This window comes from Cimex lectularius, unplaced genomic scaffold (genome assembly GCF_000648675.2).
Source record: "Cimex lectularius strain Harlan isolate CLEC.00 unplaced genomic scaffold, Clec_2.1 scaffold106, whole genome shotgun sequence".
NCBI classification, from domain to species: Eukaryota; Metazoa; Arthropoda; class Insecta; order Hemiptera; family Cimicidae; genus Cimex; species Cimex lectularius.
In genome coordinates, this window is record NW_019392769.1 from 573732 (window position 1) to 586194 (window position 12463).

The 12463-nt window shown below is 32.7% G+C and overlaps 1 protein-coding gene across 1 annotated transcript in view; it reads left to right on the plus strand.

Moving 5' to 3' along the window:
* Nucleotides 1–12463, plus strand: part of LOC106662324 — a 408805-nt gene that overhangs the window by 173998 nt on the left and 222344 nt on the right. The window lies entirely within an intron of this gene.

Here is a 12463-nt window from a genome sequence, read left to right on the forward strand (position 1 = left end):
CCAATTTTTTTTATCTCAACCAAAACCTTAATAAAAAAAAAATAATTTATATAGATTATATATTTTTTAATTCTGAGTTTTTTATGAATTTGCTATCATAGTTGCAAAAACATGTTATTTTTTATGTTTTTATAAAATGGAAGGGCAACAGGTTTCAGGTTTATAAACGTTGGTTGATGATGTTTGTCTCAGCTCAATGGGCTCCAGGTACGTTTAATTGTGCGGTAAAACAAAGCTGCGCCTGGTATTTATTCTGGTTAAATTGGGTTTGCAACTGAGCGAAGACGAGGGCTGCATAATATTTGGGCAAATTAATTAACAAAGTGGATCCCTGCGCCCTATCCAACCCTTGAAGTAGGCCGTTTATTAGGTAAACAACTTCATATCAAGAACTCGTAATGTCTGCATACTAACAGTAGATTTCAATTCCATTTTAATTCCAAATTGTTTCAAAGTTTTGAATGTTAACTTTCAAGATAAGTCCGACGGAACGTATCATCTCACTTGCAATAAATTTTGTGAATTTGGGTACAATAAGTCTAATTTATTATATATGTGTTTAGATTATAAAAAATTGATATTTTTATTTATTGAAACCACTAAAGATGTAAAAATCAGATACAACGTAAATGTTTTGCTAATAAGAAAATTAGTGGAATGCAATCCCGTAAAACGAGCAAAGAAAACACATCTTTTTGTGATAAACAACACCCAATTTCTACCCTTTCTCAAAAACCGTTAGACAAATAGAAACCTAAGACATTAATAAATGTAGAAAAATAATGCTGACCACAGAGTGCAAGAAAGACACCAATTAGCTATAGAGTTAGGTAAATGGGAAAAAACCTTCGTTGAAATTACGTTTAATTATTGTATTACACTTATTTTCACCTTTTATTTCCAGCAACTAATAAACTTTAAAAACTTTAATATGTCGCTAAGGAGCATAAAGAGTGCGACAACCTTGTGAAAGTTTGAAAGGCAATAAAGCACAATATCTTCTACTTTTCTAAAACTACGATTGTGGTCAAAGGAAGAGCAATAAAATAAATGATTCCGTGGAGGCTTTATCGTTTATTTTTGGGTCAGCTATTTCCAACGGGGCACAAATATTTGATTCTAACTCAAAGGGTCAAATGCTCACTAACGGCCTCGGTCATCAAATTCTTGAAGTGAACGAATCTATCGGCGATTGTTGTTGAATTGGCTGTAAATCGTGATTATTTTGAGGATTTTGATCAGTTTGAAAGTAATAATGGTGTTTCTTTTTTAATGGATTTTGTAAATCACTGGAATTTAATCACTTTTTTATTGATTGTACCCCACAAGGAGAATTCGATGGTCGGGCCCCGTTTCAATGAACACTTTTGTGTCCACCTAGGCCCAATACATGCAGAAATAATTATGACACATTTATTAAACACAGTTATACCACAACTTTCTTTCACCATTACCCTTCCTCCCTAAATACGTAGATGATATACTGACAGCAGTTCTCATAGATCAAAATCAAACTACAATAGATACATTTAATAGCTTTCACCCACGCCTATAATTTACACATGAAATCGAAAACAATACCATTTTTAGATACCTTCGTAATTAAACAACCAGATGGCACATTAATCACAGATTGGTATCAAAAAGAAAGAAACACAGATCGCTACTTCAACTTTACATCACACCAACCTCTTCATACAATAATAAACACGGCCAAAGGGTTACTTCACAGAATTATTATCCTAAGCCATGAATCATTTCACTACAAAAACAAAAAGATATACAAACATGTCCTCCTTAACAATCACTACACTAAACACACAATCAACAGAATAATCAAAAACAACAACTCAATACTCATCCACTATTACTAATAATACTACATCAAATCTATCAAATACAGACAAATCAACATACATTTCTATGCCATTCATTCACAGCCTATCACATAAATTAAACAATTTCTCTCTTCGGATAAATTCAAAATAGCTTTCAAAAACTATAAAACAAGTCACACACTTTTTTCCAAAATTAAAGAACACAAACAACAATTAACAAATAAATCTCACGTTTGTTAATTACAAAATAAATTGTTTAAATAGTCCGGTAACTTACATCAGTTTTACATCCCAATATCTGGATAAGAGGGTAAAGCAACATATCTACGATTGCAAAAAACCGAAGCGAAATCATACAGCACTCGCTACCCACCATTTTGAACACAAACACAACTTCGACTTCAAAAATCCGAACATATTACGTAACAACGAATAAAAAATAAACGTAACTTTTTAGAAATAGTTTTCATCAACAGGGATAAATACAGCATTACAGAACAGACCCATGTAAACTCAGTCGCAGCTACACTAATATCATTAATCAAATTCAGTATCGATAACATACATACGTATGCCCGTCTCTTCTGTTTTGGGCCCAACCCTGAATTCGGAGAACCGAAAACAAGGTCCCAGAGTTTTTTTATGATCGGACCTGACTGCAATAATTTAATTTATTGATCAGGCACCTTTTTTTAATATGTTCCATTCAAATATTCAATTCAAACCAAGATAAATACGAGACCAAAATATTAATTTAATTTAAATCTTTTATTACAATTTATTTTCAAAAAAGATTACAATTTCTTTTATTAATTATTACTTTTAATTTAAAGAATCTTTTATTCTATAATAAAACCTATTTCAGAATCTAGAAACATTAATTTTAAAATCGACGTTAATTCTCGTTTTAAAAAGAAAAAGAAATACGATAAAAGAAGAATGGGAAAACCGCTGGGCTTGGAAAAATAAGAATAACCCTGCCAAACTGTGGCAGGTTAAGAAAGACGTCGGTCCCTGGTTCACGGAAAATGGGTCAAAAAGGGAAAAGGTCATACCGACAANAAGTAAAGGAAATTATTATTCTTCTTATTATTATTAATTTTTGAGCACCAATTAGAAAATACAATTAATATTTTAACATAGCTTTTAAAATCAAATTAGTTATCTCTTTTAATTGTCTTTATAAAAATATATTTTTTGTTACAACCCTTTTTTAAATTAAAATACAATTATTATTTTTAGTTTTTTGACGTCAAAATATTAAATTTACTTACTTGAATTGTGTGCACACCAAATTTTCTTAATTACAAATATTCAGCTCTTAACCCATGGAGGACAGAAAGGGAATTGTTTTTTTGACTGAAAAAATAGCACTTTCCTAGCCCCTACTCCTTTCACTGTCAGATGTGTGTGGAGGGGCATGGCGGTACATTCAAATCGAAACGTGACACATCATCATCACATCACACAAAACATATAAAACAATGATCACATTCCACACATCAAACATTTCTACATAGTCTCATTCTTCACCAATTTGGCTTTCCTTTATTGTCCACCTCTATATAATCCTGAAAGGATAATCAGGCCGAACCAATACACATTTTTTTCTCACTCCTCATATAAAAATGTCTTTCTATCCCGACTTCCTTTCCCACCTCTTCAATATCCAACGTACATATATATAAAACAGCAATATCTCACTGGCACTCTCAACACGACACACAAGAACGACACATCTCCACAGAAAACAAACATTTTGAGTGAGTACAAATATTTTAATTGAATCTAAAATTTCTAGCATTATATAAATTCTTTTTTTTCACATCCTACGTGTATTTGTAAAATTTAAACAATGTTTTGGGGGACCGCGGTAGCCGAGTGGTTAGCATGAGAGACTCTCAAGCCACGGTCGTGGGTTCGATTCCCACCGTCGCCTCTGGCCCTTTTTTCCCGATAACCCCCAATTTGAACAACATATATATAAGAATTCGTCATGGCTAATATACAAAGATCATAAGGCCAAAAAAAAAAGTTTACAAATCCCAGGCCCTGAAAATGATCTCAATAAAGATTGAAACATTGGCACGATAAAGCAAATGTTTTTCTAAAACCTACGTCAGGCCAGAACGCATCTCACGATCCCTAAATAATCATTTACTAACGGTCACTAAACGCCACATACTTTTGTGTTTTTATGTCTAAAAAAATTCTTTTAGTACTTTAAATACTAAGAATAACTCTTAAGCTTAGGAAACATGTTTTCCGTAATATACTAAGTGTTTTCTCGCTTCGTTACGCATGTATTTAAAGGTTGTTATATCGTGTAAGTTGTTATAAAAGACGCGGCTTTTTATTTTTACGCTGCATATTTTATTGAAAAACTAAGTATGATTTCCAAAATTATTTTTCACGTAGACTGTGTTGCCGCTAGTAGAATTTCGATAAGTTGGCACGTTAAGCAGACTTGGTGACTAACTTTTTTCAAATGTAATGGCACTTGATATTCCCTCCCAACATAGTTTTCAATTTTTTCCGCCGAGGTTGTAGCCATCTTGAGAACGTTGCGCAAAGAACTAGGACGATACCATAATCTGCATTATTATAACCTGAGCATGATCGATCTGCTTAAAAATTTATGTATAATTTCAAATTGCGTTGTATTGTAATCGATGTAGTTAAAAAAATATAACTTGGATATGCAAAATAAATAAACAGTTCTTCCCTGGGTGAGAAGTATCATCGACATAAATCTTTAGTAAGCGACTGTAAAAAAACACACAAATGGCAATCTACCTACAATACGTACGTGGGAAAGTATTATCAATCTTTCTTCCCACTCTTAATAAAAAAAAAACCTTTTGCGAGGCCGGAAGTAGGAAAAGCAAAGCATTTTACACTACGATATCGAGTTTACGAACCGGCCTTGGCATATGCGGTTCGTACCTGTAAGTGATAAACCGCAGGCCTTCTCCAAAACGTCATTCTGGCGAAGGGTCATATGAACATAGCCGAATCTTACAGTCCTGCAAGAAATTTGTGGCCCAGCAAGAAATAATGTTCCAGGCTCTATCAACGCCCTTGATGGGACGTCCGTATAACCTGGAACCACTGATGTCAGGAGACAGTGCCACATACTGCACAATTTATTAATATTTGTATGCGTGTATGGTTTCGATATGACTCATCATCCTTCTGCCCATTACTAACCTGGGGTAATTAAACACTTTCAGCTGATACCTCAGCGGTGGGGAACTTGACGTCGGCCGGATGGGAGTTGCACGATGCCGGAGACTTTTCTCAATTCTCTGAAAAATAGACATTGCCTAGGGTAAAAAAACGTAATTCCCTGTTTTTCCATTCCAAAAAAATCCTTTCCGATCTAAAAAATTGATATCAGAAACTCAAAAATGTCTTGGATTTGTTTTGGAGTTAAAGTTTCCCTCCAGAACTCTTTTCAATTTATCGCGTAATTAGTCGTTTTTGTTAAAAGTAGCTTTAAAAAAATCAACACAAGTTAAATTTTAATTTTTTTTACTTTTTTAACCAGTTACACGAATATATTATACAAAAGAGTATATTCAGAAGCTGCCAGTTGGTTTAATAAATAAGAAAAAAACATTACAATGGTGGTAAATAAATCTTTCAATTAATTAATCTTAATGTAAGGTAATGGTGGAGATAAAAAATCAGCGTCACGAGCGGGATTCGAACCCACGACCTTCGGCTAAATACGGCTCTGCTCTACCACTTGAGCTATCTCGACTTCGATCCACTCGAACATCAACCTCAAATCTTAACCCCACCTTTCGATTTTTCCCTCCTTTTTGCCATTTTTGAAATGTCGTGTAATCTATTGGAAAAATGGCAAAAAGAAGGGAAAATTCGAAAGGTTGGGTTGAGATGGGAGAGTTGGTGTCCGAGTGGATCGAAATCACGATAGCTCAAGTGGTAGAGTAGCGGCGTATTTGCCGAAGGTCGTGGTTCGAATCCCGCTTGTAACACTGCCATTTTTATTTCAACTAATCCTCAACTAAAGATTAATTAATTGAAAGATGCTATTTGGTCAATCGGACTACTAAATCTAACGAGTAAAATTAATATGTTCAAATCGACCTATAATTAATAATAAAGATCATTATTAATGGTAATAGAATAACAGTTGAGCCCTGATGATGGCGAATTATACATTGAAAAGTAGGCAAAACTACTGCTGACCTCCTTCCGATGAGTAAATTTTTCTGTTATTCACATTAATGGTCGGTAATAGGATATTTGGATGAAGCTCTAAACAGACCAAGCTTAGATGGTGTTTAGAAGTGAGAGGGAATTCTCAAGCAGCACGATCTTAAAATTCTAATAAGCCTTTAGAAGGAAGTGAAAACAATTGGGTAAAAGGGTTGAAAAAGAAGGCAAACAAGCATCAAAGGGTCATGTTGTAATATTGTTCTTTAATCGTTTCAAAGTTAAAGCTCACAGGACTCACTAAATTGAAAAAATTTAACAATAAAAAGATATGTATGAATGAGAGTCAATCGGAATGCCAGCGAATATTGCCAACTTTGGTATGAGATTTTTTAAGATTAAATCTTTTCTTGTCTATTTTCTTCAGAACGCAAACAACATTATCAAAGTAGAAAGGAGATTAATTTTCCCTTTATTTCTATATAAACAAATTATTTGTTTCTTGTTCTCAAGATCAAGTAGGAATTCAAGTAAATATCATTTAGCGATTTTGGCGTTTCCTCTTATTCAAAATGCACTGCGAGTAAGAACCCAATGCTATCAATACACGCATACAAAATAACTGTACAAAGCTCAAAAAGGTCCAAAAGTTTTCGACGTTTTACTTATTTTAGAAATTTTCCAAAACTGAATTGTTTATTTTAGCAATTGAATGTTTTATTCTTTTTTCTTACCTGGAAAACTAATGTATTTTGGTTTAAAGGCACATAACTTAATATATGACAAATTTTCTAATTATATATTCTTGCTTTCACAGTCTCTTTTTCGCTTTTTCTTTTTCCTCTAATTTTCTTTTTTTTCTTTCTTTTTGTTATCTTTCTCTTTCTCTCAAATCTTTCAATCCCACTCTCTCTTCCTCTCACCCTCCTTCACTTATACTCCCTTTCTCTTTCTTTCGCTTTACTTTGAAGTTATCTATCTGCCTACCTATCTATGTATCTAATTATATACTAGTACTAGTACTACTATGTCTTTATTCTTTAGTATATACAACATATACAATTTGGTAATATGTATAAACAACATAAACAACTCGATGATTCATTGATTTTTAAGTGGTTTTTGTTACTTTATTAACATGCCACAGTGGTGTCAAATTGTCTGGCCAATTATGGTTTCATGAGAAATATTATGGAATGTGAAATATGTCATGTGTACTTACACTGTATGCAGTCGGGTACAGGCCTGAGAATCGGGCAATATCAATCAAGTGTTGCTCATTGTTAACCGTTTAAAGGCGGTCAAGCCGATATGATTTATGCGGTCCCCTCCTATTATTAGGATATGTATATATTTGCAGTCGGCGTGTTTGCCTGTTGGCGCAGGGGATGATTATGGATGAGCGGTGGGATTGTAAATATGGTTGGCAGCTCTTCTGGAAAACAGATTGTGTATTTCGCGGGTCCATAAGAGCCGTTGTATAGACGGAATATATCTCGGCCGATGAAAGGCGGCCAACATTACGCTACTATGATTCAAGTCATGTTTCACAATCCATGATTTATATGATGAAAAACAAGGCAGAACCATGGCCTGGAATTTTCACGCTCCGAGGGAAACAGCAAAATTCTAGCGGCCTTTCTTTAAAAGGGCTATTCAAGTAGGTTTCGCTTTTTAAATATAAAAGCCTTCCGACGCAAGGTTTGAACAAATTTGTCATGAGAACGAACTGACAGAAAAAAATGTCGGCTCAATGGTGATAGACTTGATACTCAAGTCAACTATCCGCAGGCCGCACAATTAAACATCTCACTAAGAGATGTTCTTTATTCTAAGTAGAGGGTAACCAATATTTCGAATTTCTAGGAGGATAAATTATAATTATTCAGAAATCGTGAGATGCGGTCTGTTGTGATGTAGGTTTCAGAAAAACATTTTCTTTATCGTGGAAACGTTTCGATCTTTATTGAGATCATCTTCAGGGTGTAATGATTATTTGGCTTTTTTATAGTCGGAGGATCGTACCTCAGTGAATCATAAATAAGTAGAACAAAAATATTTATCTTCTAAACGAAATATATTGTAATAAAAAATTATAAATTATAAAAAAAGATCAATGCTTAATCACAAATTATATTTAAAAAATAAATTATCAATCATAAATTATAAAAAAAATTAATGTCTACAATAAGAATAAGAAAAATACTAAAAGGAAAAATTGACCAAAATTCTTGTGCATGCACAAACAGAAACACTTACTGTGTGTGTTGTGTACAATGTACCCTTAACTAAATTAAAATCAAAAAACATAAACTCATAACACTTTACAATCAATTTTAAAACTTATTACGGGCCACGTTTTTCTTCTCACCCTTTCTTCAATAAGAATGAGCCGGTCAGCCCTATCTCCTCTTACACTAGGTCTATCTCTTCTATTCGTCTCCATGGTGGGGAGAAATAGCGGGCTTTATGAAATTAACATTATAAGGGTCTGGGATTTACAAACCTTGTTACATTTAACAAATACATGTAGGATGTGGAAAAAAGTGAATTTTTACAATGCTAGAAAATTTTGATCCTACATGTATTTGTTAAATGTAACAATGTTTGTAAATCCCAGGCCCTGAAGATGATCTCAATAAAGAAAATGATTTTCTGAAACCTACATCACACCCTACCGCATCTCACGATTTCTGAATAAATATGGTAAATTTTGGCTACTAAACAAATATGGACTAATATAACTAACTTTTTCATTTCAACCAAAACCTTACATAAACAGATTAATTAATTGTAAGGTAAAAGTTTCAATCTATAATGAAAAAATAAGTGAGGGTGTTGCCAGAGCAATGCATACAGTTGATGTTCAAATTAATAAATTGCGTATTGAGCCGAAGACCGTGGGTTCGAATCCTGTTTGTGACAGTAACTTTTTCATTACATCCAAAACCTTACATAAAAAGGTTAATTAATTGAAATAATTTTGTTAATGTTAACTTAGAATTGACAAAGGAGCTAGCTCAATTTCATTTTGAAAAGGTAATTTTTATTTTTGTTAAGTTTTTTTAATTTTATGTTATTGGCAAAGGGTTTAATTTTATTTTATATTTTCGATATTTTTTTTTCCAATTAATAATTATCGATTTATTATTAATATAATTATCGATTAACGGTCACTAAACACCACACATTAATTATAATTGTACAACATAATTAAGTACAAACACGCTCCCTTCCTTTATGATTCATGAAAAGCAAATAAGTTATATAAGGATTTGCATTACATATTAAATAAAATCAACAAAAACTATTCTAGACACAATGAAGATCAGCATAAGTACGAACCTTACTTGTCTGTTTTAATTAAAAAAATTGTGATTGTTGTTAGATGACAAACAACGTTATATCAAATGATTATTTGGAGATCGTGAGATGCGGTCTGGTTTGACGAAGGTTTTAGAAAAACACTTTCTTTATAGTGCCCCGTTACGAGCTTTATTGAGAACATCTTCAGGGCTCGAAGTCTTTGTTTACTGTGTATATGTGTCTTTATTGTGTGTCGTCTTGAGTGACACATCTAAACAGAAAACAAACACTTTCAGCCCCGAAGATGATCTCAATAAAGATCGAAACGTTGGCACGATAAAGAAAATGTTTTTCTAAAATCTACGTCACACCAAACAGCACCTCACGATCTCCCAATAATCATTGGCTAACGGTCACTAAACACCACACGTTATATCAAATGATAATCCGAATTGTATTTCACTTATTTTAAAAAATCAATCTGCTATGTAATGTATAATAAAACGTAGTACTTTACAATCTACTGAAGTGAAACTGACGATTTTGAAATAATATATGTACATAACTTGAACATGTTTATTTTTATAGTTTGTATTTATATTTTCTATTTCTATTTATATTTTAATTTTCATTCTTGTAATGATAATGATGTGTGTCGTGCTTGGTTATCTCTTTTCTTACAGTGTTAGATTTCTTGGTGTGACATTGGTCTCGAATTTGAGATTTAATTCCCATCCTGATTCTTTGGTTTACCGTCTGAAAAAGCTCTTTATAAATTTAGAATTTTACGCAACTTTATAAAAATTTTACTCTTAAGGGAAATATATTTTTCTCTTGCACAATCCATAATAGCCTATGGTATTGTTTCCTGGGGAGATACAAATAAATGCTACACTCAGACTTTGGATGAAACAATAAACTCTCACTTCTTAAAATTATTTTACGTTTGATAAAATACGAAAAAATTATACGTTGAGTTTAAAGTAATGAATCTATACCAAATCTTTCTTAAATGTTCATGTTTGTATATATATAAAAATATTTTTCAATTAATTAATCTTTAATTAAGGTTTTGCTTGAAATAAAAAGTCAGCGTCAGGTGCGGGATTCGAACCCACTACCTTCGGCTAAATACTCCGCTGCTGTACCACTTGAGCTATCGTGACCTCGATCCACTCGGACACCAACTTCTCATCTCAACCCTCCCTTTTGAATTTTCCGTCCTTTTTGCCATTTTTCAAATGTTGTATAATCTATTTGATTCTCAGCGACAAGTGAAATGGCCACGGAGAGCTATACTTCACTTTCAGACTTTACACTGTCCGGGTAGATCGAAGTCACGATAGCTTGACGGTAGAGCAACGGCGTATTTAACCGAAGGTCGTGGGTTCGAATCCCGCTCATGACACTGACTCTTTTAACTCAACCAAAACCTTAATTAAAGATTAATTAATTTAAAAAAAATTATTTGGTCAATCGGATCACGAAATCTAATAGATGTAAAAAAAAAAAAAACAATAACTGCTTACATCAGTGAATGTAACACAAGACACAATTCATTGGCTAACTTACATTTTTACAATGTAAAAACTACGCAATATTATAATTTTTCATTAAATATGATACTTCGCTTTTTTTTTATAAAGAGAGGATTATTATTCAAAATTTCAAAAACTACAAAAAAGAAAAAAATATAATTTCAAAAATGTTTAATTGTAGTTAAGATATTTTAAACCCAAGATTTAATTTGGTTGTTTTTTTCATGCTACATGTTTATTCTGCATTATGTTTGTTTTTCATTTTGTAAAGATATGTTCTGTTTATTTCTCTGATGATCTCAAAAAAACTCCTGCTGTCTAGTATAAGTTTTGCTTTTTGACAGCAGGCAGGGATGTACCACAATATTATTTTTTGTTAGAAATGTATATGAATGTACATTCTTGTAAATAAAGATTTATTATTATTTTATAAATTTCATAGTACAGGTGTCCCAAGAAAAACCTACAAATCTCCTATGAAATGCATACATCTCGGCACCATTTATAAGATCCTATTTTTTCTCGCACTTTTTTTTTATACAAAGCTCTTTCTAGCGTGAGAAATTGGCTGTTCGAGTGAATTTTTTTGCAAAGTGCTTTGCGTCTCCTGAGAAGCCAATCTTCGCCTGACTTGATGCTGGCTTTTTACCGTATCTAACGGCGCGTTACTTTGCAACAAAGTTCAGCTGCTTTGGAAAAAGGCCGGGGAACGGTGAAATTCTTTTCACATTATGAAACATTAAATCGAATAAAATTACATTGAATTGTAGAAAACACCGTTTTCAACTTGACAGATTAAATTTTAATTATCTTATAATCCGTAAAGTTTGAACACCCGAACTTGTTATATATTTGGCCTATGAGGTCACACGAAAAAAATATATATTCCATCTCGAAATACACCCGAGAGGTTCTCTTAAAATTATACGGACAGGAAACGAAATTCTACCTTCCTGCCGGAATATAATGAGGTCTTTTTTTCTCATGTCTGATTTTATCTTTCTTATTTTTCCAACGGAGAGGTATTACTAGAGATTGTCCAAGTCATGGCTAATCAAATCTAGCAAGCTTGGAATTTTAATATTGCCTCTTCTCCGAGCTGGCATTTTTATTTTTTACAAGGTAGTTATAATATAAAGGACTTAGCTAAAAGAAAGATTCGGTTGCACAAGTGATGAATATATACAGGGTGTCCTTTGTAGATGGCCTTGCTAAATTTCTCTTTAATCAATGATGCTATAAAAAAAATAAAAACATACGTGTTTAATATTTTTTAATCTAGTTTCAAATTTTCACCTTTTGTTAAACTTTAAAAGTCATTTGTTTCTATTTATTAATCACATTTCATGTGCAAACTGCCTACCTTGCGTAAAGATACTAAGATTTGCTATTTTTAATACTCTTCACCGGTCCTCAGAGCGATAGATTTCGGGGAGATGGATTAATAAGCATTTTCTATCCTTTCGTCGTATTTGAGATTTTGAAGTTAAACTGGGGCTGAGGTACCCTGCATAATTTTTCTCCATAAAAAGGAAAAAATTTGACACTAGTCTAAAAAATATTAAACAAGTATTTTGGTTCTTTTGATAAGTGTGG